This window comes from Austrofundulus limnaeus, unplaced genomic scaffold (assembly GCF_001266775.1).
Source record: "Austrofundulus limnaeus strain Quisiro unplaced genomic scaffold, Austrofundulus_limnaeus-1.0 Scaffold87, whole genome shotgun sequence".
In the NCBI taxonomy this organism is placed as follows: domain Eukaryota; kingdom Metazoa; phylum Chordata; class Actinopteri; order Cyprinodontiformes; family Rivulidae; genus Austrofundulus; species Austrofundulus limnaeus.
Window position 1 is genome coordinate 904,797 of NW_013952489.1, and position 6,982 is coordinate 911,778.

A 6,982-nucleotide genomic window follows, 5' to 3' on the forward strand; every position below is an offset into this window, starting at 1 on the left:
GTATGAAACACCTCCACTGCCGGCGAGGGTGTGCGCTCCAGAGTGCGACCACAACTCAGCCTTTAGAATCATATGATGAGACAATTCCATTGGTCATGACTCAGCTTTGGGTGGACTGGACTGACACGGTCCTGATGGGTCTACCAGCTCCCTCTGGAAAGCTCCTGTGGAACCCCAGTTCAATCGCTGCTGCACGTACACGCGTGGCGCACGTGGCTACTCGCTGCGTCGCGCTCCCAGAGCGCAGCAGTGCCAAACTAAAAATTATTTTTCCTCAAAACGGCTGATGAGCCATGCACTCGTCATCAGAAAATTCTATGTTTATAAACAAAAGCTCTGCGTGTTACACTATTTATTATATACTCCAGTAAGACTGAATCCGTTCCTGTTAAATGTATTTTTGGCACAACTTTGCGCGTCCTTTAACTGCGTCCATGTGGATGTAATAATTGTTAATCATGTGGATGTAATAATTGTGTCTCCAATGGAACCAAAACCACAGAAACGTGCGTACGCCAGCCCTGGAGTTGGCGTGGGGCTGCGCACATTTCCACGTTCAGTTGAGTTTTGATACATCCAGAGATTTGCGTGGATAATGACGTACGCAAGGTTTCTGTGCGTTGATACATGAGGCCCCTGGTCTCCCCAGCTGAAGTGAACTGCTCAAGTGCGAACATGTAGGCCTACATTTAATACTTAGTTCTTGGTTCTGTTCAGGCCGCATGTCGATGAGTCCTCCTTAGAAAAAATCTGAGAAAAGCTGATTACTTCATCTGCTCACAGACAGCAGGACTTGCCCTGTGCTCTGATAGGCTAAAACTCTGACTCTGGTTCTTTTTATTGGTTGAAAGCAGTGTCAGTTAAATTCAATGTTGGATTGAAGATCACAACACGTTTTTTTCTCCTCCTCCCTTGTAAGAAATCCATCGCAGCGAGGCTGCCTCACTCTCAAGCTGGAAATCCAGCCACAGGCTGGAGCGTTTTAAGCCCTGTGACACATTTGTAAAGAACATGCATTTGTGGAATGAGCAGTAGAGCTGAGTACAAATCTGCAAAATCTTCTCTGCCATTGTCAAACAGCTTACCGGTACTTTGTTGTTGCTATTGACTCTTGTTTTGAGCTTCTGGTACCCCAGGTGCTGCCAATCAGGAGCCTGGTATTAGGGGCCGACCGATACATCAGCCGGCCGATATTTTTGGCCGATGTTTGCGGGTTTTTTTCCTTGTATCGGTATCGGCCGATACGTCCATCTGTTCAGCCAATCCATACTTTGGGTCACGCAAGTGTATGTTGCTGCCCCTCTCTCGGGGAGAGAGCAGCAGCTGCTAATGTTGAGACAGAGTGCTAACAACAATAAGGGTGAGTTATGAACTGTACATGTGTTTTTAACTGTCTAATTTAGCTGTTTCTGTCCTCTGTGTCGGAATATGAGGGAAGAGAGAACAGCTGTATTTTTCACTTGCGCGTGAGCGCCATGTTTTTAGTTTCACCTTGAAACTGCACTGTAATTAGCGTGTCCCCGTTGTTTTTCTTTTTAAAAATGCTTGAATTGCTCACAGGAGGCATAGAAGAACACCTGTATTGTTCTCCCTGCTGGATTAAAATAAAAAGCTCTCGGTCTTTTCTCGCTGTTACTTCATAAGAGCGAGTAAAGTGCTGCTGTTCATGTAAACATGTAACTACGCTGCTCAGATCACTTTTGCTCTGACCGCAGTAAAAAAGTCATGATGCAGGTTTTCTTCAGTGTACATTTCAAACTGTGATCTAAAGTTGACGTCAGATGGGTTAAATGCATTTTTTGCCTGGTGTAAAGAATGGGAGGAGACTGAAGCAGAGACGCTGTGAGCGCTGTGCGCGTGTGTGTGTGTGTGTGTGTGTGTGAAGTCCTCACAAAGATAGTAAGATGTTTGTGTATCTCTCCTTTTTCTCTCTGTTCGTCTTCAGGCATGTTGCTGTTTTTGCATCAAAAATGCTGGGATATTAAAACATAGTCATTTTATTTTATGTAAAAACAAATATATTAATCTGATTAATATACAAATAAAAACAGAATATTTAGCAGTAGATAAAATAAATCATTAATTAATTAATTAATTTATTTTTTTAAGAAAGGGCTGATAGAAGAAATCCTGTGTGGTAGCACTTCACTCAGCCTGCATCAGATAAGGCTCAGATAATAAATGTTTTTGTTTGTTTGTTTATTTATTTTGTTTTGTTTTAAATGGAGACCTGTGCAACATTTGAATTCTTATTTTTATCATGTTAATGGAGAAAGAAAAGGCAGTATCAGCTTCAAGAATCGGCCCAAAAAAATAAAAAATCGGCTGCACGTATCGGCGTATCGGTTAGACTGATGTCAAAAAAATAATCAAAAGCAGCTAATTTAATGGTAGTTTCGTGATGAAATTCTAATTTTGGAGCGGCGTCAGTAAATGTGTCCCGCAACCCAAAGGAGACGAGGTGCTGTGCGTGTTCTGACCCACAACATGCCGACAGCAGAGCTGCTAACAGGAGACGACGAAACAGGTATGTTTTCAGTTTATTTAGCTCAGCAACGGTGGCCCGTGAAGTCCAAAACGGTGCATGTTTTATGCATTTGGTTCGGTTAGAGTCTGGTCTGTATTCACACCGGAAGCGAACTGTAGTGAACCGCACCAGAGTTTGTTTGGAAGCGGACTGAGACCACCTGAAAAAGCAGGTCTCGGTCCGGTTGTTTGATCCGCACCAGAGTTCGTTTGGAAGTGGACCGAGACCACCTCAAAAAGCAGGTCTCGGTCCGGTTGTTTGATCCGCACCAGAGTTCACATGCGTGTATTCACACCTGCACCAAAAGGTCCGGACCAACACTGGAAATGGACACTGGTTATTTAAAGCGGACCAAATTGTCAGGTCTGAATACGACCTTACAGTCATTAAACACAGAAAACACTTAATAATTTCATCATAAAAGTGATTTTTAAAAATGATCAGCTTTTCTTTTAACAACAGCATGTTAGAAAAATAAGCAAATACCCAAATTATTTGTCCTGAGTGTCCACTAACAACCTGAATAACAAACCAAATAAAATTTAAGTTTAAACGAGAAAGCTGCTATTTATTGGTTTTGATTTATAAAGTACTTGTGTATTTTGAAAAGAAAGTGTGCGTTGTAAGGATAACACTTCACCAACTACCCTCCTCCTCAAGTCCTGACATCAGTTCATAAATGTTAAGAAGCAAATCAGCCTTGCTAACACAACATTAACTGAAAAGGTCATTAATTAGAAGAATACATTCTTGAGGACTAATCATCTGTCTGACTTGCTGCTTATATTAAAATCAATTAATTATCAGCACCTCCAAAACTGAGGCCACAGTCCTCAGTCGGAAAAGGGTGGATTGCTCTCTCTGTGTTGGAGGTGAGGTTGGAGGAGTTCAAGTATCTTGTGGTTTTGTTCACAAGTGAGGGAAGAATGGAGCAGGAGATTCAGGGCCTGAAATTCACTGTGGGATTGAGGGTATTGCGCACATTATGATCAATCCCCACAAATTTAGTTTTTATAATGCAGGAAGTTCCCGCATATATTACATTGCAGCGATGTGTAATAATGTTGTCATGATTCTTGCTTTTTATGGTTAAATTTTTTTAGAGTCCTTCTGTTTTATTATTTGGTCATCTTGTGTCTTATTTTCTCATTTCCTGTGTCCTGTTATCCTCAGTTTTTCAGCCTGCCACTCTGACCTGTCCATAGTCTGTAATCACCCAGGTGCTTCTGCTCCCAATCATCCTCAGTTGTATTTAACCAGTGTCATGTCTTCATTGTGGCCATTGGATCATTGCCCTTTTCATGCATCTAGCCTTGTTCTTGTCATTGTTATAGTTTTGTATTTTGCTGCCACGCCAGCCTTTTTGTTTTATTTAATAAACTGTTTTTGTTTTTTCATTCAACTCACCTAGTCTGCCTGCACTTTGTGTTCCATCCTACAAATCTTTACAAATATGGGCGTTTGCATTGGACTATTTTTAGATGACACCCCATACAGTGTAAACTACAGCCTTAATAACCACCTTGACCCATTCAGAAGAGACACAGAGGCAGAGAGAGAGAGAGGAGGGGGGCTGAACCCCACCACCACCACCTCTGAGCGAGGTAGTGATGGACTCATTAAGATCTTTGAGACTTTACACACAGATCCCAAAAATAACAGGAAACTTAAATGCACCATCTGTGTTTTAACAAAACACCCCAAAAAATTGCAAAAGGAGCTGCTCCAGCCATAAATCAGAGCTAATTTCCTCCTTCTGCTCTATTTGTCTCCTCACTGTCCCACAGACACACCACACTTGTTCTTCTATCCTCTTGGGGACTTTGTATTGACTTCCATTCATTTGCCAGTATTTTCTATCGCCTATCTGACCCAAAACCTAACCTAAACTTTATTCACCCCGTGATTGTCATAGTCTGTATTTATTCTCCTTGGTTTTCCTAGTGTTTTCTATCTTTCCCTAGTGTGTCTCAGCCCAGCTGCCCCACATTACCTTGATTGTCACCCTTGTGTTTCTCCTCAGGTGTTTTGTGTTCTGTCATTAGTTTTCTGTGTATTTAAACCCTGTCCTGTGTCAGTCTTATTGTCGGATCATTGTTTTGCATTGTCTGTTTTGCTCTGTCTGTTTTGGTTCTTTGTGCTTTGTTCCTTGAGCTTTGTCTCCCTCGTGCCTGTGATCTTCAGAATTTGTAAGTTTGCTGCCATCGGCCCTCTTTTTGTTATCTAAATAAATCTTTTTGTTACATTTTTTGAAACCTGCCTGCGCCCTAGATCTGTTCCTGTCAAAACCTGTTAGTGATGTGGAGCGGGCTTTTGTCCCCATAAGGAACAGTGGGTCCTCACCAGGCTGTGTGTACCGGGGACATGGTCAAAAATCAGCCCACCAGGTAGAAAAAACATGTACATACACAACCCCACCCCACCCCCACCCTTTGGTCAGGAACATTAACCCTTTAGGGCACAGATACTCGTGTTTACCTGCATTACAATGTAAGAAAACATTATTTTCACAGTGATTAGGAGAAAGGTTTTCTATGCTTGTTTTTTTATATATACATAAATTATATTTTGTATCTACAAAAGTTAGTATGATTGGAACAAAGAAATAGGTGTATTTTGAATAAATGCTATAAATGGGTATTTTTTTAGGCATATGAGCTCTTTGCTCTTTATACATAAAGAGGAGGAAATCAATACAAACTTTACTGGCCCAGAGACTGGCTGAAAGTATGCAGCAGTGCAGATACAATCATAACAAGATAGAATTTGACCCCAACCCTCGGTGATGTCCACTATCGCCATTCAGTAGTGACCAGCTGTTAGCAGTTTTGTTGGAATGATCACATGCCTTCATTATTTAAAATTATCTCATAAGGTGAACAGAAGGATGGACGGTTGCTAAAGTGACCTTGTCAAGCTACACAAACGTGTTGAGCAGGTCTCCCTGATGGTGCACACAAATCTGTTTCAAATCAGATCATGTATGTGTGATTTAGAGCCACCCGTATGTCAACGGCATGATGTCTAATTAGGCCACACCCTCAAAAAAATGGACTGCATTACAGTAGTGGGGTGGATTAGGATCAACCAGTGACGTGCGGTTCATGGATGGTGAGGCACTCATTTCACCAGAATTAAATTTACAAATATGTATTTGAACCTACAGAACAACGTATTCACCATATGACTGGCAGAAGTTGATGAGTTATGTTTCATATCACATTTCAATGTTCTTTACACAACCTGCAGCTCATTTGATGCACATTTCTTTAAAACAAAGTTATTATGTCCTACCTTTACTTATAACTTAAGTCCATGCACCGCTGAAAATATCCCATCTGAGTCCAGATACTATCACAAGTTGAAAAAAGTTCCTCTCAGGACATCCACACAGTGTCCACCTGTTTCAGAAGAGCTTTAGTCTCAGCTGTGGTGTGGCTCTTATTTACCTGCTGCTTCCAAGTCCAGTTTAGAAAATAGTTTAAGCTTTAAAATATATAATCCTCCATTCTAAAAGTCAGGTTTGGCAAGAAAAAAAGAAAACAAATGGATGTCTGCTGCACTTTATTTTTTTACTTTATAAACTGAAACTTCACAAAACAGGTACCAAAAACACTGCACTTGGCTTGCTAACTGTAACTTTTTTGTTCTTATTCTGCAGCTAACTCTGCTGCAGCTCATGCATTCTCTGAGCTCATGAGCGCCCCCTGCTGTTCCTTAAGCCTGAAAAAGATTTGTCTCCCTTCGTGTCTTTTCTCAGCCATTTCAGCTCACAGAACAAGTTACAAAAATACATATTTATAGATAGGCTGGTTTAAACCAGACCTTGTCCTTCACTTTGCTTCATACAAGGGTCTGGACTTGCTGAATAGAGAAGCATTTCTTGCAGGAGGCGTGGCATCTGCTGAAGTTTAAAATGATTGGATCGGTTGGCCACAAGTGCGAGCTCCACTGTGAAGGAGGCTAAGCTAAGAAGCTAACCGGAAATCGCGAGTGCTGTAAACAACCCTACTGAAAGGACAAAAGTATGGAGCCAAATGAGACGACTGTAAATGAGAGCTGATGCTTTGTCAGACAAATTTAATTTAATTTGGAAGCCTTATCAACACRGACTGGCTTCATTCACTTCCTCCACTGCCGTATGCTAAAATGGCTGTGTCTCAATTCATGGGCTGGGTCCTCATGAGGACCCAGCCTAGCTGGGCCACGTAGGCCACATCCTTGCTGGGCYGGGTAGGATGCTCAAAACTGCTGTGAAATGAGACGGTCTAGCCTTCGCCTGATGTCGACTTCACGTGATCACGTGCTCCCCCGTTACCATAGTGATCAGTTTCATGTCGGACTTAAAATGATTCGGGACCTGTTTACATGTCTTTTGATAGTAAGAATAAATTCAGTTAAAAAGGTAAACGTAAATAAAGAAAACAATAATTTAAGTTTAGCTCCAGTATCTAC